The sequence below is a fragment of the Salvelinus sp. IW2-2015 genome, unplaced genomic scaffold (assembly GCF_002910315.2).
Source record: "Salvelinus sp. IW2-2015 unplaced genomic scaffold, ASM291031v2 Un_scaffold1717, whole genome shotgun sequence".
Taxonomy (NCBI): domain Eukaryota; kingdom Metazoa; phylum Chordata; class Actinopteri; order Salmoniformes; family Salmonidae; genus Salvelinus; species Salvelinus sp. IW2-2015.
Genome location: NW_019943105.1, coordinates 21,602 through 44,222, shown reverse-complemented (window position 1 = coordinate 44,222; position 22,621 = coordinate 21,602). Strand labels below are relative to the sequence as shown.

The following is a 22,621-nucleotide window of genomic DNA, read 5'->3' as shown; positions in this document are numbered from 1 at the left end:
ACGGAGACAGAGAGATAGATACACACACGGAGACAGACCTCACACACGGAGACAGAGAGATAGATACACACACGGAGACAGACCTAAACACACGGAGACAGAGAGCTAGATACACACACGGAGACAGACCTCACACACGGAGACAGAGAGATAGATACACACACGGAGACAGACCTAAACACACGGAGACAGAGAGATAGATACACACACGGAGACAGACCTAAACACACGGAGACAGAGAGATAGATACACACACGGAGACAGAGAGATAGATACACACACACACACCATCGTTCAAAAGTTTGTGGTCAATTAGAAATTTCCTTATTTTTGAAAGAAAAGCTAACTTTTTTTTGTCCATTATAATAACATCAAATTGATCAGAAATACAGTGTAGACATTGTTAATGTTGTAAATGACTATTGTCGCTGGAAATGGCAGATTTTTATTGGAATATCTACATAGGTGTAAAGAGGCCCGTTTATCAGCAACCATCACTCCTGTGTTCCAATGGCACGTTGTGTTAGTTAATCCAAGTTTATCATTTTAAAAGGCTAATTGATCATTAGAAAAACCTTTTGCAATTACATAAGCACAGCTGAAAACTGTTGTTCTGATTAAAGAAGCAATAAAACTGGCCTTCTTCAGACTAGTTGAATATCTGGAGCATCAGCATTTGTGGGTTCGATTACAGGCTTAAAATGGCCAGAAACATAGGCCTTTATTCTGAAACTCGTCAGTCTATTCTTGTTCTGAGAAAGGAAGGCTATTCCATGCGATAAATTGCCAAGACACTGAAGATCTCATACAACGCTGTGTACTACTCCCTTCACAGAACAGCGCAAACTGGCTCTAACCAGAATAGAAAGAGTGGGAGGCCCTTTTGCACAACTGAGCAAGAGGACAAGTACATCAGTGTCTAGTTTGAGAAACAGACGCCTCACAAGTCCTCAACTGGCAGCTTCATTAAATAGTACCCGCAAACACCAGTCTCAACATCAACAGTGAAGAGGCAACTTGGGGATGCTGGCCTTCTAGGCAGAAAAAGCCATATCTCAGACTGGCCAATAAAAAGAAAAGATTGAGATGGGCAAAGGAACACAGACATTGGACAGAGGAACTCCGCCTAGAAGGCCAGCATCCCGGAGTCGCCTCTTCACTGTTAATGTTGAGACTGGAATAATGTGTCCCTGACCAAAGGTGGTGTCAAAATCAAAAGTAACAGTCAGTATCTGGTGTGGCCACCAGCTGCATTTAGTACTGCAGTGCTTCTCCTCCTCATGGACTGCACCAGATTTACCAGTTCTTGCTGTGAGATGTTACCCCACTCTTCCACCAAGGCACCTGCAAGTTCCCGGAAATTTCTGGGGGGAATGGCCCTCACCCTCCGATCCAACAGGTCCCAGACGTGCTCAATGGGATTGAGATCCGGCCTCTTCATTGGCCATGGCAGAACACTGACATTCCTGTCTTACGGGAAATCACACACAGAACAAGCTGGTGTCATTGTCATGTCAGGGTGAGCCTGCAGGAAGGGTACCACATGAGGGAGGAGGATGTCTTCCCTGTAACGCACAGCGTTGAGATTGCCTGCAATGACAACAAGCTCAGTCCGATGATGCTGTGACACACCGCCCCAGACCATGATGGACTCTCCACCTCCAAATCGATCCCTTTCATGAGTACAGGCCTCGGTGTAACGCTCATTCCTTCGACGATAAACGCGAACACAACCATCACCCCTGGTGAAACAAAACCACTACTTGTCAGTGAAGAGCACTTTTTGACAGTCCTGTCTGGTCCAGTCGCCCATAGGTGACGTTATTGCTGGTGATGTCTGATGAGGACCTGCCCTTCAACAGGCCTACAAGCTCTCAGTCCAGCCTCTCTCAGCCTATTGCGGACAGTCTGAACACTGATGGAGGGATTGTCCGTTCCTGGTGTAGCCGGGCAGTTGTTGTTGCCATCCTGTACCTGTCCCGCAGGTGTGATGTTCGGATGTACTGATCCTGTGCAGGTGTTGTTACCCGTGGTTTGCCACTGCGAGGACGATCAGCTGTCCGCCCTGTCTCCGTGTAGCGCTGTCTTAGGCGTTTCACAATACGGACATACAATTTATGCCATTTATTGCCCTGGGCACATCTGCAGTCCTCATGCCTCGTTGCAACATGCCTAAGGCACGTTCACGCAGATGAGCAGGGACCCTGGGCATCTTTCTTTTGGTGTTTTTCAGAGTCAGTAGAAAGGCCTCTTTAGTGTCCTAAGTTTGCATAACTGTGACCTTAATTGCCTAGCGTCTGTAAGCTGTTAGTGTCTTAGCGACCGTTCCACAGGTGCATGTTCATTCATTGTTTATGGTTCATTGAACAAGCATGGGAAACAGTGTTTACACTCTTTACAATGAAGATCTGTGAAGTTATTTGGATTTTTACGAATTATCTTTGAAAGACAGGGTCCTGAAAAAGGGATGTTTCTTTTTTTGCTGAGTTTATTTTCTACATTATAGATTAATAGTGAAGACATCAACTATGAAATAACACATATGGAATAATTTAGTAACCAAAAAAGTGTTAAACAAATCCAAATATATTTTATATTTGAGATTCTTCAAATAGCCACTTTTTGCCTTGTAATTATTATTATATTTTTTCATCTTTTTTTTAACAAGGTAGGCCAGTTGAGAACAAGTTCTCATTTACAACCGCAACCTGGCCAAGATAATACAAAGCAGTGCGACAAAAACAACACAGAGTTACACATAAACAACCGTACAGTCAATAACACAATAGAAAATTCTATGTAGTGTGTGCAAATGTAGAAGATTAGGGAGGTAAGGCAATAAACAGGCCATAGAGGTGAAATAATTACAATTTATCATTAACACTGGAGTGATAGATGTGCAGATATAGCTACTGGGGTGCAAAAGAGCAAGAAGATAAATAACAATATGGGGATGAGGTAGTCTATATTATAATGGACCTATATACAGTATCTATATTATAATGGACCTATATACAGTATCTATATTATAATGGACCTATATACAGTATCTATATTATAGATGGAACGTATATACAGTAATCTATATTATAATGGACCTATATACAGTATCTATATATAATGGACCTATATATACAGTATCTATATTTAATGGACCTATATACAGTATCTATTATTATAATGGACCTAATATACAGTATCTATATTATAATGGACCTATTAATTACAGTATCTATATTATAATGGACCTATATACAGTAATCTATATTATAATGGACCTATATATCACGTATTATTTATAATGGACCTAAATACAGTATCTATATTATAATGGACCTATATACAGTAGTCATATTATAGATGACCTATATTAATACAGTATCTATATTATAATGACCTATATACAGTCTATAATTGGACCTATATACAGTATCTATATTATAATGACCTATATACAGTATATTATATATATGGACCTATATACAGTATCTATATTATATGGACCTTATACAGTATCTATATATTATAATGGACCTATATACAGTATCTATATTATAATGGAAACCTAATAATACAAGTATTAATATTATTAAATGCAGACCTATATACAGTGTCTAATAATTATAGATGGAGCCTATATATCAAGTGTCTATATTATAATGGACCTATATACAGTATCTATATTATAATGGACCTATATACAGTATCTATATTATAATGGACCTATATACAGTACCTATATATTTTTTAAATTACTGTCCTTTTTCTGGCCTGCAAATTGGTTGATTGAATTTCTAAATCCTGATTTGGCCCATCAGTCTTCTCTGCTATACTCTCCCCACACAGAGGACAATGAGAACTTCATACATTGCAACTCCTGTTCATGCGGTTTTCTCTCTTTTGTGTGTTTGTGTGTGTGTGTGTGTGCGGGCTCACAGGCAAAGACATTTAACAATGATGAGAAGAAGTTCCAGCAGCACATTCAGGTCCAGCAGAAGAAAGAACTCAGCAGCTTCCTGGAGTCTCAGAAACGAGAGTACAAACTTCGCAAGGAGCAGCTTAAAGAGGTACAAACACACAGTGCATTCGGAAACTATTCAGACCCTTTCTCGTTTTCCACAAATATCTATCAATCTACACAAAATACCCCATAATGACAAAGCGAAAACAGGTTTTTAGAAATGTTTGCAGAAAATACCTTATTTACGTACAGTTGAAGTCGGAAGTTTACATACACTTAGGTTGGAGTCATTAAAACTTGTTTTTCAACCATTCCACAACTTTCTTGTTAACAAACTATAGTTTTGGCAAGTCGGTTAGGACATCTACTTTGTGCATGACACAAGTAATTTTTCCAACAATTGTTTACAGACAGATTATGTCACTTATAATTCACTGTATCACAATTCCAGTGGGCCAGAAGTTTACATACACGAGGTTGACTGTGCCTTTAAACAGGTTGGAACATTCTAGAAAATGATGTCATGGCTTTAGAAGCTTCTGATAGGCTAATTGACATAATTTGAGTCAATTGGAGGAGTACCTGTGGATGCATTTCAAGGCCTACCTTCAAACGCAGTGCCTCTTTGCTTGACATCATGGGAAAATCAATAGAAAGTCCACATTTTTTTTGTGGACCTCCACAAGTCTGGTTCATCCTTGGGAGCAATTTCCAAATGCCAGAAGGTACCACATTCATCTGTACAAACAATAGTACGCAAGTACAAACACCATGGGACCACGCAGCCATCTTTCCATTCAGGAAGGAGACTCGTTCTGTCTCCTAGAGATGAACGTACTTTGGTGCGAAAAGTGCAAATCAATCCCAGAACACCAGCAAAGGACCTTGTGAAGATGCTGGAGGAAACAGGTACAAACGTATCTATATCCACAGTAAAACGAGTCCTATATCGACATAACCTGAAAGGCCGCTCAGCAAGGAAGAAGCCACTGCTCCAAAACCGCCATTAAAAAAGCCTGACTACAGTTTGCAACTGCACATGGGGACAAAGATTAGACTTTGTGGAGAAATGGGCTCTGGTCTGACGAAACAAAACAAGAACTGTTTGGCCATAATGACCATCATTATGTTTGGAGGAAAAAGGGGGACGCTTGCAACCCGAAGAACACCATCCCAACCATGAAGCACGGGGGAGGCAGCATCATGTTGTGACGGTGCTTTGCTGCAGGAGGGACTGGTGTACTTCACAAAATAGATGGCATCATGAGGCAGGAAAATCATGTGGATATATTGAAGCAACATCTCAAAACATCTGTCAGGAAGTTAAAGCTTGGTCGCAAATGGGTCTTCCAAATGGACAATGACCCCAAGCATACTTCCAAAGTTGTGGCAAAATGGCTTAAGGACAACAAAGTCAAGGTATTGGAGTGGCCATCACAAAGCCCTGACCTCAATCCCATAGAAAATGTGTGGGCAGAACTGAAAAGGCGTGTGCGAGCAAGGAGGCCTGCAAACCTGACTCAGTTAAATCAGCTCTGTCAGGAGGAATGGGCCAAAATTCACCCAACTTATTATGGGAAGCTTGTGGAAGGCTACCCGAAACATTTAACCCAATTTAAACAATTTTAAAGGCTATACTACCAAATACTAATTGACTGTATGTAAACGTCTGACCCACTGGGAATGTGCTGAAATAAATTATTCTCTCTGCTGTTATTCTGACATTTCACATTCTTAAAATAAAGTGGTGATCCTAACTGACCTAAGACAGGGAATTTTTACTAGGATTAAATGTCACGAATTGTGAAAAACAACTGAGTTTAAATGTATTTGGGTAAGGTGTATGTAAGCTTCTGACTTCAACTGTAAGTATTCAGACCCTTTGCTATGAGAGTTGATGCATCCTGTTTCCATTGATCATCCTTGATGTTTCTACAACTTAAATTCAAGTGATTGGACATGATTTGGAAAGACACACACCTGTCTATATATGGTTGTTGACAGTGCATGTCAAAGAAAAAAACCAAGCCATAAGGTCGAAGGAATTCTCCGTAGAGCTCCGAGACAGGGTTATGTCGAGGCACAGATCTGGGGAAGCGTACCAAAAAATGTCTGCAGCATTCAAGGTCCCCAAGAACACAGTGGCCTCCATTATTCTTAAATGTATTACGTTTGGAACCACCATGACTTTAACTTTTGCTGGCCGCGCAACCAAACTGAGCTGTCAGAGGAGAAGCTTGAGAGGATCTGCAAAGAAGAATGCCAAGCTTGTAGCGTCATACCCAAGAAGACTCCAGGCTGTAATTGCTGTCAAAGGCACTTCAACAAAGTACTGAGTATAGGGTCTGAATAATTATGTAAATGTAATATTTTGCTTTCTCATTTTGCGTGAGATTGATGAAAAAACTAACATTTAATCAATTTTAGAATTAGGCTGTAATGTAACAAAGTATAAAAGTCAAGGGATCTGAATATATATATACACACACACACACACACACACACACACACACACACACACACACACACACACACACACACACACACACACACGTAACGCTGCTTCGTGGGTGAACAGGGACAGGCACTACTTGGCGCCCCTCGTTCGAGCCCAGAGAGGGACAGGAACAGGGATGGAAGCAGCACTGTTACATTGACGCTGTTGACCCGGATCACTCAGTTGGGCTATGCCCGGCTGCTGGGGTTGCTGCGGAGACCAGATCAAATGAGGGTGAGTTTAGCCGATAAGGAACGGGTAGCTGTTAGTGATATGGAACGGGTAGCTGTTTGTGATATGGAACAGCTAGCTAGGACGCTGTTACTGCGTGGTAGACTAGTAGTGTCCATCTTTGACGTCAACCAATCTAGACCTAGAAGTAGTTCTGAAGGACCATGGCTTCAGTAGCAGTCTGGGTAATGGTCCATTGATATTGGAGGGATGCGGGCCAAATTTAAGCACCAGAGCTTCTATGTAAATTACAGCTTGGAGCAGTCTAGTCGTGAGGGACTGTCCTTCCAAAATCTTGTCTTGACTATTGGAAGTCCGAGGAACTTCAGTATTTGGATTTTGCGATTTGAATGGGAATGCTGACATTCAACGCTCGCAATTGATTGGCTCTGAGTAGAAATGTGGTTTTCCCTCAGGAGAGGCATTTCCTTTTCCCCATCCCGCACAACCTTTTAGTAGCCTGTGTCATCTGTTGCAAATCAGAATCACAAACTGTTAGGAGCTCTACCAGTGTAAATATGTGATTGGTTTGCTAAGTGGCAACTTATTGCAACTAGTTTCCGTCTAGACCCCACCCCTTTTTATTTTCTTCCTGAAGAGAGCTTCACCAGTCTGAGGCTGGGAGCAGTTGGACTGCACATCTGATTACTTTTTAAGTAGTTTTTATATATATTTGTTTCATTTAAACCTTAATTTAACTATGCAATATATTTATATATCAACTTAAAAGGATAGTTCACACAAATTACAGAATGACTGGTTTCCTTACCCTGTAAGCAGTCTATGAACAAGGTATGTCAGCAATCCAAAACCAAAGCTGTTGTACTCGTCCATGTACAAGTTTACAGGGTAAGGATTTTATTTTGTAATTTAGCACTGCTTTTTAGGTGATGTGGTGATGGGTTTAGAGGGTCCCTGGTTTAAGCGCACGCAAACACACACACACACACACACACACACACACACACACACACACACACACACAATGTGGAACAGGACCTGGTACGAGAGGTGTACACACACACTCACTTCTCTCTGTCCTGTAGGAGTTGAATGAGAACCAGTCAACGCCTAAGAAGGAGAAGCAGGAGTGGCTGTCCAAGCAGAAGGAGAACATCCAGCACTTCCAGGTACAGTACAAGTTACATCAACGCAAATTACTGGTTAGTCGAGGTAATTTGTAGATGTAAGTAGGGGTAAAGTGACTATGCATAGATAATAAACAGCAAGTAGCAGCAGTGTAAAAACAAAAGGGGGGGTCAATGCAAACAGTCCCGAGTGGCCATTTGATTCATTGTTCAGCGGTCTTATGGCTTGGGGGTAATTGGCGCTCCGGTACCACTTGCCGTGCGGTCGCAAAGAGAATAGTCTATGACTTGTTTGACTGGTGTCTTTGACAATTTTTTGGGCCTTCCTCTGACACCGCCTAGTATGTAGGTCCTGGATTGTAGGAAGCTTGTCCCCAGTGATGTACTGGGCCGTACACACTACCCTCTGTAGCGCCTTACGGTCGGATGCTTAGCAGTTGCCATACCAGTCGGGGATGCAAGCGGTCAGGATGCTCTCGATGGTGCAGCTGTATGACTTCTTGATGTTAAATCTTTTCAGTCTCCTGAGAGGGAAAAGGTGTTGTCGTGCGCTTTTCACAACTGTCTTGGTCTGTTTGGACCATGATAGTTTATTGGTGATGTGAACACCAGGGAACTTGAAACTCTTAATCCGCTCCACTACAGCCCTATCGATGTGGATGGGCGTGTGCTCGGCCCTCCGTTTCTTGTAGTCCACGATCAGCTCCTTTGTCTTGCTGGCATTGAGGGAGTGGTTGTTGTCCTGGCACCACGCTGCCAGGTCTCTGACCTCCCTATAGGCTGTCTCATCATTGTCTGTGATCAGGCCTAACACTGTTGTCGTCAGCAAACGTAATAATGGTGTTGGAGTCGTGCTTGGCCATGCTGTCGTTGGTGAACAGGGAGTACAGGAGGGGACTAAGCATCCACCCCTGAGGGGCCCTAGTGTTGAGGATCAGCGTGTCATGTATTGACGCTTTGTCTGAGGCCATAGCAGGATTTATTATAAGCATCCGGATTAGTGTCCTGCTCCTTGAAAGCGGCAGCTCTTGGCTTTAGCTCAGTGTGGATGTTGCCTGTAATCCATGGTTTCTGGTTGGGATATGTACGATGCACTTAATGATGAAGAAGGTGACTGAGGTGTTATACTCCTCAATGCCATTGGAAGAATCCCGGGAACATATTCCAGTCTGTGCTAGCAAAACAGTCCTGTAGCGTAGCATCTGCATCATCTGACCACTTCTGTATTGAGTGAGTCACGGGTACTTCCTGCATTAGTTTTTTCTTGTAAGCAGGAATCAGGAGGATATAATTATGGTCATATTTGCCAAATGGAGGGCGAGGGAGAGCTTTGTATGCATCTCTGTGTGTGGAGTGAAGGTGGAGTTTTTTTCCCCCTCTGGTTGCACATGTGACATGCTGGAAGAAACGAGGTAAAACGGATTTAAGTCCCACACCACTAGGAGCGCCGCGTCTGGATGAGCATTTTCCTGTTGGCTTATGGCCTTATACAGTTCGTTGAGTGCGGTCTTAGTGCCAGCATCGGTTTGTGGCAGTGGTGTAAAGTACTTTTAAAAAATACTTTAAAGTACTACTTAAGTAAACTCAGCAAAAAAAGAAACGTCCCTTTTTTAGGACCCTGTCTTTCAAAGATAATTGGTAAAAATACAAATAACTTCACAGATCTTCATTGTAAAGGGTTTAAACACTGTTTCCCATGCTTGTTCAATGAACCATAAACAATGAATGCACCTGTGGAACGGTCGTAAAGACACTAACAGCTTACAGACGCTAGGCAATTTAGGTCACAGTTATGAAAACTTAGAACACTGAAGAGGCCTTTCAACTGACTCTGAGATACACCAAAAGAAAGATGCCCAGGGTCCCTGCTCATCTGCGTGAACGTGCCTTAGCAAAAGGCATATATATATAATATATATAATATTAGTACCATTGTGGAATAATATGGAAGTCGTTGGCACTTCGAGATAACACATATGGAATCATGTAACCAAAAAGGTGTTAAACAAGTCAATATATTTTATATGTGATATTCTTCAAAGTAGCCACCTTTTGCCTTGCACACTCTTGGAACCTTTTTTACTATGCAACGAGGCATGAGGACTGCAGATGTGGCCGGGCAATAAATTGCAATGTCCGTACTGTGAGACGCTTAAGACAGCGCTACAGGGACACAGGACGGACAGCTGATCGTCCTCGCAGTGGCAAACCACGTGTAACATCACCTGCACAGGATCGGTACATCCGAACATCACACCTGCGGGACAGGTACAGGATGGAAACAACAATTGCCTGAGTTACACCAGGAACGCAAAATCTCTTCATCAGTGCTCAGACTGTCCGCAATAGGCTGAGAGAGGCTGGACTGAGGGCTTGTAGGCCTGCTGTAAGTCAGGTCCTCACCAGACATCACCGGCAACAGTGTTGCCTATGGGCACAAACCCACCGTCGCTGGATCAGACAGGACTGGAAAAAGTGCTGTTCACTGACAAGTCGTGGTTTTGTCTCACCAGGGGTGATAGTCGGATTCACGTTTATCGTCGAAGGAATTAGCGTTACACTGAGGCCTGTACTCTGGAGTGGGATCGAGGTGGAGGGTACATCACGGTCTGGGGCGGGGTGTCGCAGCATCATCGGACTGAGCTTGTTGTCATTGCAGGCAATCTCAGCGTTGTGCGTTACGGGGAAGACATCCTCCTCCCTCATGTGGTACCCTTCCTGTAGGCTCATCCTGACATGACCCTCCAGCATGACAATGACACCAGCCATACTGCTCGTTCTGTGCGTGATTTCCTGCAAGACAGGAATGTCAGTGTTCTGCCATGGCCAGTGAAGAGCCCGGATCTCAATCCCATTGAGCACGTCTGGGACCTGTTGGATCAGAGGGTGAGGGCTAGAGCCATTCCCTCCAGAAATGTCCGGGAACTAGCAGGTGCCTTGGTGGAAGAGTGGGGTAATATCTCACAGCAAACCCGGACGACGCTGGGCCAATTGTGGGCCGCCCTATGGGACTCCCAATCATGTCCGGTATTCGAACCAGGGACTGTAGTGACGCCTCTTGCACTGAGATGCAGTGCCTTAGACCGCTGCGTCCATGTGTGTGTGTTAACTATTTAACTGTACTAGAATGCTTAAAAGGCCGCAAAAATGTGTATCGGGGTTTTTTTGTCAAGGAAAATATTGGTGTCGGCCAAAAATGTCATATCGGTGTATCACTAGTTGTGGGCGATGCAGTTGCCGTACCAGGGGGTGATACAGCCCGACAGGATGCTCTCGATTGTGCACCTGTAAAAGTTAGTGAGGGTTTTCGGTGACAAGCCAAATTTTTTCAGCCTCCTGAGGTTGAAGAGGCGCTACTGCGCCTTCACCACACTGTGTGTGTGTGGACCATTTCAGTTTGTCGGTGATATGTACACAGAGGAACTTAAAACTTTCCACCTTCTCCACTGCTGTCCCGTCGATGTGGATAGGGGGGTGCTCCCTCTGCTGTTTCCTGAAGTCCACGATCATCTCTTGTTTTGCTGACATTGAGTGAGAGGTTATTTTCCTGACACCACACTCCGAGGGCCCTCACCTTCTTCTTGTAGGCTGTCTCGTCGTTGTTGTTGGTAATCAAGCCTACCACTGTAGTGTCGTCTGCAAACTTGATGGTTGAGTTGGAGGCGTGCATGGCCACAGGGAGTACAGGAGGCGGCTGAGATCGCAAACTTGTGGGGCCCCAGTGTTGAGGATCAGTGGAGTGGAGATGTTGTTTCCTACCTTCACCACCTGGAGGCCGCCCATCAGTGAGTCCAGGGCCGAGTTGCACAGGGAGGGGTTCAGACCGGGAGACTCAAGTTTAATGATGAGCTTGGAGGGTACTATGGTGTTGAATGCTGAGCTGTAGTCAATGAACAGCATTCTTACAAAGGTATTCCTCTTGTCCAGATGGGATAGGCCAGTGTGCAGTGTGATGGCGATTGCATCGTCTGTGGACCTATTGGGGCTGTAAGCAAATTGAAGTGGGTCTAGGGTGACAGGTAGGGTGATCTTTGCATAGTCTCTCAAAGCGCTTCATGATGACAGAAGTGAGTGCAATGACTGATAGTCATTTAGTTCAGTTACCTTTGCTTTCTTGGGAACAGGAACAATGGTGGCCATCTTGAAGCATGTGGAGACAGCAGACTGAGATAGGGATTGGTTGAATATGTCCGTAAACACACCAGCCAGCTGGTCTGCGCATGGTCTGAGGACGTGGCTAGGGTTGCCGTCTGGGCCGGCAGCCTTGCAAGGGTTAACACGTTTAATTGTTTTACTTACGTCGGCCACGGAGAAGGGGAGCCCACAGTCTTTGGTAGTGGGCCGCGTCGGTGGCACTGTATTGTTCTCAAAGCGGGCAAAGAAGTTGTTGAATTTGTCTGGAAGCAAGACGTCGATGTTCGCGTCGGGGCTGGTTTTCTTTTTGTAATGCATCGCGGAAGTTAGAGTAGCAGTGGTCGCTCATGTACGGCAATCGATATGCTGATAGAATTTAGGTAGCTTTGTTCTCAAATTAGCTTTGTTAAAATCCCCAGATATATGGTTTCCAGTTTGCATAAAGTCCAATGAAATTCCTTGATGGCCGTCTTGGTATCCGCTTGCGGGGGTATATACACGGCTGTGACAATAACTACGGAGAGTTCTCTTGGGAGATAATACGGTCGGCATTTGATTGTGAGGAATTCTAGGTCAGGTGAACAAAAGAACTTGAGTTCCTGTATGTTGTTACAATTACACCATGAGTTGTTAATCATGAAACATACACCCCCGCCCTTCTTCTTAACAGAGATATGTTTATTCCTTTCGGCGCGATGCACTGAAAATCCCGTTTGCTGTACTGACTCCGACAGCATGTCCCCCGCTAGCCATGTTTCCGTGAAAGAGTATGTTACGATCCCGGATATCTCTTTGGAAAGCAACTCTTGCTCTAATTTCATCAACTTTGTTAGCTAGGGACTGGACTATATCGAGTAATATACTCCGAATCGGTGGGTGGTGTGTGCACATCCGAAGCCTCACTAGAAGACCGCTCCGGCACCCTCTCCTCCGGCGTTGTTGTTTTGAGTCGGCCTCTGGAATTAGTTTGAATTCCCTGGGAGGTGCAGACAAAGGATCCGCTTTGGGAAAGTCGTATTCCTGGTCGTAGTGCTGGTTGTTCTGGTAAGTTGACGTCTCTCTGATATACAATAGTTTTTCCCGGCTGTATGTAATAACACTTAAGGTTTTCTGGGCTAACAATGTAAGAAATAATAAATTAACAAAAAAAAATACTGCTGTTTCCTAAGGACTAGAAGCGACGCTGCCATCTCTATCGGCACCATCTTTGAGAACAATTGGTTACTTTTTCCACCATTGGTTTGTGGTGGTAAATAGAAGGCTACGAATAATATAGATGAGAACTCTCTTGGTAGATAAACTGTATTCTACCTCAGACCAGCAATACCTCGAGACTTCTGCTATTGTTGTACTTCATGTATCTGTCTAGAAATGTATGGTGTTTTTCTTGTATTATTAATTGATGTATGTGAAGTACTTTGTATGGCATTTTTATGGTACAAAATGTACTATATAAGATATTATACAATATATACCAGAGCAGACGCTTTTATCCAAAGCAACTTAGTCATTCCTGAGCGGGAATCGAATCCACAACCCTTGGTGTTACAAGATCCATTACCAACTGAGCCACACTGTTAAGTAAAGTTTGATGTAATTTGTCAGGCTGAGGAGGAAGCCAACTTGTTGAGGAGACAGCGGCAGTACCTGGAGCTGGAGTGTCGACGCTTCAAACGGAGGATACTCATTGCCAGGCACAACGTGGAGCAGGACCTGGCACGAGAGGTACACACACGGCAAACACACATCATTCCTATTCACCTCCAAAGGACATGACAGGTTATCGCTCAACACATGGAGCTGTCTTGTGTGAACATTCCTCTCCTTTCTCAAATCATTTATTTTATTATCTTTCATGCTCTCTTTCATCCTCTCCTCTCTTAACACCCTCTCTTCCATTTCTGTTTCAACCCCTCTCTCCCCTCCCTCCATCCCCTTACCACTTTTCATTCATGCTCTCCTTTCTTCCTGTCCTCCATCTGTTTCAACCCCTCTCTCCTCCTGCCTCCATCTCTCTCCCTCCTCTCCCCTTCACCCTCCCCCCACATAGGGAGGCAGGTAACCTAACGGTTAGAGTGTTGGACCAGTAACTGAAAGGTCGCTAGTTCGAATCCCCGAGCAGTCAATGGGAAAAATCTGTCTGCGCTCCAGGGTCGCCAGGCTGACCCTGGCCATGACCCCACTCCCCGAGGGTGTCTCTGGGAGTTGGGATATGCAAAAAAACACATTTCCATTTAAAACATGCGTAAACAACACAACTGTACAAGTGTGAAACACTAAGTTATTATTGTATTACTTGTCAAACAATCTCTCCATCTCTATTCTTCTCCCTCTCTCTTAGGAGTTGAATAAGCGTCAGACCCAGAAGGACTTGGAACATGCCATGTTGCTCAGACATCACGAGTCGATGCAGGAGCTGGAGTTCAGACATCTGGGAACCATCCAGAAGATGAGGGCGGAGCTTATCAGGACACAGCACCAGACAGAACTGACCAATCAGCTGGAGTACAACAAGAGGAGGGAGAGAGAGCTGAGACGCAAACACGTCATGGAGGTCCGACAGCAGCCCAAGAGTTTAAAGGTCAGGAACACACCGACACTGGCATACACACATACCCCACACCCACACCCCTATTTTACGGTCCCCCACTCCCTCCCCCAGTCTAAGGAGATGCAGATTAAGAAGCAGTTCCAGGACACATGTAAGATCCAGACGCGTCAGTACAAGGCCCTGAGGAACCACCTGTTGGAGAGCACTCCCAAGGCCGACCACAAGGCGGTGCTCAAGAGGCTGAAGGAGGAGCAGACCAGGAAACTGGCCATCCTGGCCGAGCAGTATGACCACTCTATCAACAACATGCTGTCCACACAGGCTGTGAGTACCACATGCACGCACACACTGTTGTCTCTCTAAACACAGGCAAATTAAAAACGACTTTTCGGGAAGACTTAATAAAAATATGTAACTAACCCCAAGGGGCTACTGTTTGTGGTAGGGCTGCATAATTAATCAAATTCACGTCAAAATCGCAATATTGACATGTGCAATCCATATTGCAAGTGATCCATATCGCATGAAATTGTTTAAATGCTGCATAATTTTTTTTAAATAGTTGACTGTTTTTGTAGCGTCTTGCCCACTCGTCTTGCGACTGCTTTCCCACAGACACCAAGCCCCGCCCCCTGTCAATCAAGCAGCGCTGTTTATCCTCCTCGCTGTTAGATGCCGTTTTCTTGGTGTTCTGTTCGGTCAAATGATTGTTCCAAACAAGAACGATGCTGGTTTCCACTTTGCTTCATCATTCTATTTCTATCCCTCCAAGTGTTTGATCTACGTCGCAAGTAAAAACAAATCTACATTTCTTTTTTGCCCATATCGTGCAGCTCTAATTTGTAGCATATTGCTAAAACTATCCAATGATTTCAGATCTATTTACTACTGGTCTCCACCTTTGTTTTGTCCCCATGCCCTCTGTCCACACTTCTCCCTCCCCAGCTGCGATTGGACGAGGCTCAGGAAGGGGAGTGTCAGGTGCTGAGGATGCAGCTGCAGCAGGAGTTGGAGTTGCTGAACGCCTATCAGAGTAAGATCAAGATGCAGACAGAAGCCCAGCACGACAGAGAGAGGAAGGATCTGGAGCAGAGAGTGTCGCTGCGCAGGGCTCTTCTGGAACACAAGGTAGGGACGAGGGGTGTGTGTGTGTGATATAGGGGTGTGTGTGTGTGATATAGGGGTGTGTGTGTGTGATATAGGGGTGTGTGTGTGTGATATAGTTGGTGTTGGCATCGCTGTGTGTTTCTGACGGTCTCTCGTCCCCATCTCTCTCTCTGTTTGTGTGTGTCTCCAGATTGAGGAGGAGATGCTGTCTCTGCAGAAAGGCGTGTGAGCGTATCAGGTCCCTGTTGGAGCGCCAGAGCCAGAGAATTAGAGGCCTTTGACTCAGAGTCCATGAGACTAGGTTTCAGCAAACATGGTCCTGTCTAACCCCATGCAGGGCTCAGACACACAGGGCAGCCCAGGGGGCTGGGGACGGGGGTCCGGACTGTCTCATCATGGTCACAGCCACCACCAGGGGGGTCCAGCTCCCAGCAGCCGATGGGTCACCCTGTACTCGCTGTGGGGCCCCCTCCCTGGAGTCTGCACCAGCCCTCTGGAGGGGGAGTCAGAGGGAGTGCGGAGGGCGGTGGGGCAGGAACAGCCCCCAAGCTATAAGGGAGGGCGTCGACGGCAGGAGGGGGGCGGAGCGAACAGGCTCTGAGGCATGAGCCAGCATCACCTCTCAGATCTCAACGTCACACCTGTCATACACCTAGACACCTACACACACCTGTCATACACCTAGACAACTACACACACCTGTCATACACCTAGACACCTACACACACTGTTCATACACCTAGACACCTACTACACACCTGTCATACACCTAGGACACCTTACCACCACAACCTGTCATTCATAACACCTAGACACAGAACCTACACACACCTGTCATACACCTAGACACCTACACACCCTGTCATACACCTAGACACCTACACACACCTGTCATACACCTAGGACAACCACACACACCTGTCATACACCTAGACACTACACACACCTGTCATACACCTAGACACCTACACACACTGTCATACACCTAGAACACCTACACACACCTGGTCATTACACCTAGACACCTACACACACCTGTCATTACACCTAGGACACCTACACACACACCTGTCATACACCTAGACACACACACACACACACCCACACACACACACACCTGTCATACACCTAGACACACACACACCACACCTGTTCATACACCTAGACACACCACACACACACCTGTCATACACTTAGACACACACACACACACACACACAACACACACACACACACCACCTAAACACAGGACACCACACCTGTCATACACCTAAACACACACACACCTAAACACACACACACACACCTGTCATACACCTAGACACACACCTGTCATACACCTTAGACACCTACACACACACCTGTCATACACCTAGACACACACACACACACACACACACACACACACCACACACACACACCACACACACACACCTGTCATTACACCTCAGACACCACAACACACTCTGTCATACACCTAGACACACACACCTAGAACCACAGGACACACACCTGTCATACACCCTAAACCACACACACCTAGACAGCGTTTAGAAGGTTGGGTCAGTAACCGAAAGGTCTCTAGTTTAAATCCCTTAGCCGACAAGTTGGGGGGGGGGCGGATCTGTCGACGTGCCCTTGAGCAAGGCACTTAACCCTAATTGCTTTCGGTCGCCGTTGATAATGGCTGACCCTAGCCGTGACCCCACTCTCCGAGGGCGTCTCAGGGAGAGTTGGGATGTGCAAAAAACACATTTCCAATTCACACACGTGTAACACTGGTACGTGTGACATAGGACCGATATAAACAGACACCAAATGATGATTATTAACTGAAGACATACTGCAGATATACATACCGTTGCTGTCTGATGAAAACCTTGTAACTCCATTTTATCCCAAAACATTTGTATTGAATGCAGTAACTCCCCTCAATAGACTCTGAATATTTCATGACTCTACGACTAAGAACATATGTTTAAAATAGCTCCTGAAGTTTGGTAATTATATGTTCGTTAAAAATAAAACTTTTTTTTTTTGTCCATTTCCTGAAGTGTCTGTTTTGGAGATGGGCCTACGGGGTTCTCATCAGACAGCAATGATGTGTGTGTGTACATCTGAGAGTCACAAACACCCACAGCTGGAGTGTAACACACTTAACTAAACACACTTGTCATACACCTGACCGAACGCGCGTGCACACACACACACACACACACACACCCAACTGTTACATTGTCACACAGCCATGCATATACAGGTATCATACACAGTGGATACAGTACACTAGGTTGGGAGTCATAGGGGAAACCAATATCTCTTACTGCTTGTGTGTATGTGTGTATGGCTGTGGGTACGTAGACCCACAAGGCACTGTGGCCCCTCATGATGAGTTCCGCTTTCTTTCTTTTTTTTTTGTGGCCCCCCCCACCCCATTAAAGTTGCCCATCCTTGGTATCGACTGACAGGAGACTGTGCTAGAAGGTACTGTAGCTGTGCCATAGTCTAATAATGGCGAACCACGTCTGCTCTTGTCATGCTGTTTGACATAGACATCCACACACACACTTAGTCACTTTTTTTTTTTAAATTTTAAGCACTTTACGTTTGGCAATCCTTTACTTGATTAGTCTTTATGCAGTATGTCACAAACCTGAAACGTCAGGATGCTTATAAACTGGTTATAATAAGTTGTGTTCGCCACTGTTTTCAGACCGTGACGGATGCATTTAGCAGGGGAGTTGTTCCGTATGCTAGTTTGGAACATTGCAGAAAACTTTGCTAGGGTTTTAATCAGTCACGTCCCTGTCAGTCTCTGGTTTGGATGGCCATTTTGATCCAATGACAACAGCACTTTGCCATGATCATGTGACTTCACAGGGATGCTGGCACTTACTGTACAAACAGACGTAAACACTTCATGATAGTGGATCTCACATGATCCATATTCCCCATTTCTATTCTCTTTTCTCGCTCTCCTTCACCTTTTTATCTCCATCCTTCAAATATCCCCCCCCCCCCCCCCCCCCTCCTGACCCCCCACCACTATGGGGCATGGTGTATGTGAAAGAGTGATACGAGAGGGTGCGGTTTATGAACTGGTAAAGAAGTTGAGGTCAAGTCATAGAGAGATTTAAGGAGATGGGTGGAAGTGAGTATCTGGGGGTTACTGAATAAGAAGATAACTTTCAGTGTGGGTTTTACAGAATGTTCAACGGAGAGTTCTAGAATGGTGGAGGTTGTCTGGGGTAAACATACTATACACTACAGTATGCCATACAGACTTTAGTACAGAACAGTACAGGTGTAGTACACTACAGTATGCCATACAGACTTTAGTACAGAACAGTACAGGTGTAGTACACTACACAGTCAATGCCAAACAGACTTTAGTACAGAACAGTACAGGTGTAGTACACTACAGTATGCCATACAGACTTTAGTACAAGAACAGTACAGGTGTAGTACACTACAGTATGCCATACAGACTTTAGTACAGAACAGTACAGGTGTAGTACACTACAGTATGCCATACAGACTTTAGTACAGAACAGTACAGGTGTAGTACACTACAGTATGCCATACAGACTTTAGTACAGAACAGTACAGGTGTAGTACACTACAGTATGCCATACAGACTTTAGTACAGAACAGTACGGTGTAGTACACTACGTATGCCATACAGACTTTAGTACAGAACAGTACAGGTGTAGTACACTACAGTATGCCATACAGACTTTAGTACAGAACAGTACAGGTGTAGTACACTACAGTATGCCATACAGACTTAAGTACAGAACAGTACAGGTGTAGTACACTACAGTATGCCATACAGACTTTAGTACAGAACAGTACAGGTGTAGTACACTACAGTATGCCATACAGACTTTAGTACAGAACAGTTCAGTGTGTAGTACACTAAGTATGCATACAGACTTTAGTAAAGCAAGAAAGTAAGGTGTAGTACACTACAGTATGCCATACAGACTTTAGTACAGAACAGTACAGGTGTAGTACACTACAGTATGCCATACAGACTTTAGTACAGAACAGTTCAGGTGTTGGTTTATGACTGCTGAATGTCCTTTTGGGTGGGTGGTGATGCTGCTGTTGCTCCTGCACCGCCCCCTGTCATTACCCCCCTACCGGACCACCGTCCGACCCCCTCCTCAAATAGACAGACAGACCCCTCTATATATATATATATATATATAAGGTGGGGGGAGGTGTGGTACAATAATATATATATAAATAGTTGATTTAACAGCAATTTCATGTGGGATGTATAGGTAATGTGTTAATATTGTACATTTTTAGAATTGAAAGAAATCGACATTCAAAACAAATCCAAGTCGAGACCAATTAACTGCTTGTATTGTGAAGACACAAATCGCTGTGATAACTGACATGGTCTCTAACGATGCTTTGAAACAAGGAAATTAATGAAAAAATATGATCAACAACACCTTGTACATACACAACAACGTGTGGTCCTGGAGTAGTGTTATTAGATTCCATTGGGGTTCTATTGAGTTCCGTTGGATCCCATTGAATTCCGTTGGATTCTATTGTCTCTACTAGTTCGGACTCGCCACTGACCTGTGAACTATTCTCCATCTTCTCTTGTCCACTCATTCTTTCTGCAAAGAACCTTCAGGTCTCTCCCCAAACTGAGGAGGATGTTCTCCTTTAAATGGTTTTAATTTACTGTTCGGGTTTTTATTTCTCTTATCGAGAGAAATGGTTGTTTTTTTATCTACATCGCTTGATGTAATTCAGTTGGTCAGATTATGATGCCATCTAGATTATACTCTGAATGGTCAGATTATGATGCCATCTAGATTATACTCTGAATGGTCAGATTAAAATAAGAGATCCACTCTGGTTCATCCTTGGAGAGGCGGGATCTCTGATCAGTATTCCTTCTGATCATTAGAGTTACAGGAACCATTCCCACGCCATGCAATCTTTATTGAACTGTATAGGTTGTGCAAAAAATATGAATGTCTTACATAAAAGAATATATACAATTATAGAAAAAGTGATTTTAAAATGTTTAAAAGAAATTGAGAAAGAATGTTTTAGGAGACAAATGTAATATTTTGTTTGTAATTACTTATTTTGTTTGGCAGAGGGCTACTGAACAAAGATTCCACTGTATTAAAGTAATTTGAGTACTTCTGTGTCATGTCAGTCTAGTGGGGGGGGTTCAGCGTGAGTGTGCTCAGCGTGAGTGTGCGCACTGCTTATTTAGAAAACTGAAAGGCAATGAGTATGATTACATGCACACAATAATACGATTATTGTGAATATTCCGATTTGAATATAAGTTTGATTTAAACGTTTACATGCTTTGCAAGAATAACGATTTCCCAAATAATCCTGTTTACATGGACACATCTGAAATCAGACTACCTGATGGGACTTTGATAAATGCAGAAAATCGGCAGTTTTGAAATAAACTTTATTTTTGGGAAGCCTATTTTATATAAAAAAACATGTTTTAACCGGCGTACGCTTAAGATCAGCAGAGTAAGGTGTTTACATGACAATCAGTTTAATAGAGTTATTAGTGTGCATACTCAATGACAGTAGATGAATATAAATCCTTATCTTTAATCAAAGAAGATATAAACCAAACACATGACCAGGAGTTTTTCTTCTGTCAGGTCACGTGGTTGGACAGGTATGGCACCTTGACCTGTTGAAAGTCTCATTCCCTATAGGCCCCTTTCTGTGTTTGCAAATATTGTTGCACGAGGGCGATAAGGGCGCAATTTGGTTGCAGAAACCCCTCCCTGATAATATGGACATCTGCTTGGAGATCAAATGCAGAGCAAAACTTTTTTTTTCCTGTTTTTTCAGACTTTACTGAACAGAGAGAGGGTGACAGGGAGGAAAGATATAGGTCGAAGGACAGCAGGCCGGATTCTAACCGATGCCGGCATAGGTGACACCATAGACCTGTGTCGTAGACTACCCTGGGCCACTGCTGAGTGAAGGTTTTAGTTTAATCACAATCTATTGTGAATATTACAGATAGCCAAGTCCAGGCAGCCACAGCAAAATGTACAAAGCACAATGTCCTTCTCACGACTCAGGATATGACGCAGACACAGGAGGTAGATAGTTCAGGTCTCAGAATGTTTATTATAAGAAAGGGGTAGGCAAAGGGCACGCTCAGGACAGGCAAGTAAGGTTGGAACCGGGAAGACTAGAAAACAAACACTTGAGAAACACGCTGGTAAGACCTGACAAACAAGACACATTTTTAACAGACAAATGGAAAACGCAGGTATAAATACACAGGATAATGGGGAAGAATAGGAGACACCTGGTCGGGGGTGGAGACTAGCACTAGACAGGTGAAACAGGTCAGGGTGTGACAGTCCTATAAACCAGGGGTTCCCAACCTAGGGTGGCATGACCAAGAGCAGTGGTTCCCAAACTGTGGGTCGGCCCCCACTTGTGGGTCGTGGCAGGGGTCCAGGTGGGTCGCAGGATGACATTGCCAAATACATCTTCGGGATAGAAAAATGCTTTCAGTGTAAACCTAAATTACTAAAACCTAATAGAAAGTATGTAGAAAAGATGATGGACTTATATACATTTTTCAATAATAGCCTTTAATCTTTCAGAATTTAAAATGAACAAAATAAAAGCTATACAATCAGGTCCCCGTTGATTTTGTTATAATGTTTGAACATAAGAATACAGCATAAGCCATGCCAAATTTAATAGAATTACGGAAAATTGGCTATAAAATTGCAACATTTTCTTTCTGCTCCATTTTCTTTCCGCTCCATTGCAGGATTTGTGGAATTGAAGGAGTTTAGCTTTGCAGTGAAAAGAAAATGTTGCAGTTTCAAAGATATTTTTGACTCATTCTTTAATCTGTATGTTTTTTCACCACTCAACCCTTGGTGGTGTCGTGTCTTTAGTATCATGTAAATGTGAAGACTTATCAAATCAATTCTCTATTATTACGTGATTAAACTAATCATGTAAATTGAAATAACTAGGAAGTCGGAGCACCACGGAAAATGTTCAGA

General features: G+C 43.9%; 1 long non-coding RNA gene and 1 pseudogene across 1 annotated transcript; both read left to right on the top strand.

The window, feature by feature from the left end:
• The window catches only part of LOC112071780 (serine/threonine-protein kinase TAO1-B-like), a 45,448-nt pseudogene extending 29,152 nt beyond the window's left edge, over nt 1–16,296 (top strand).
• A 2,938-nt stretch (nt 16,297–19,234) lies between these two features.
• LOC139024629 (uncharacterized) lies at nt 19,235–20,746 on the top strand. Its single transcript, XR_011475969.1, has 2 exons — nt 19,235–19,426; nt 19,528–20,746. It is a non-coding gene; the product is annotated as an uncharacterized lncRNA (long non-coding RNA).
• Nucleotides 20,747–22,621: the final 1,875 nt, after the last annotated feature.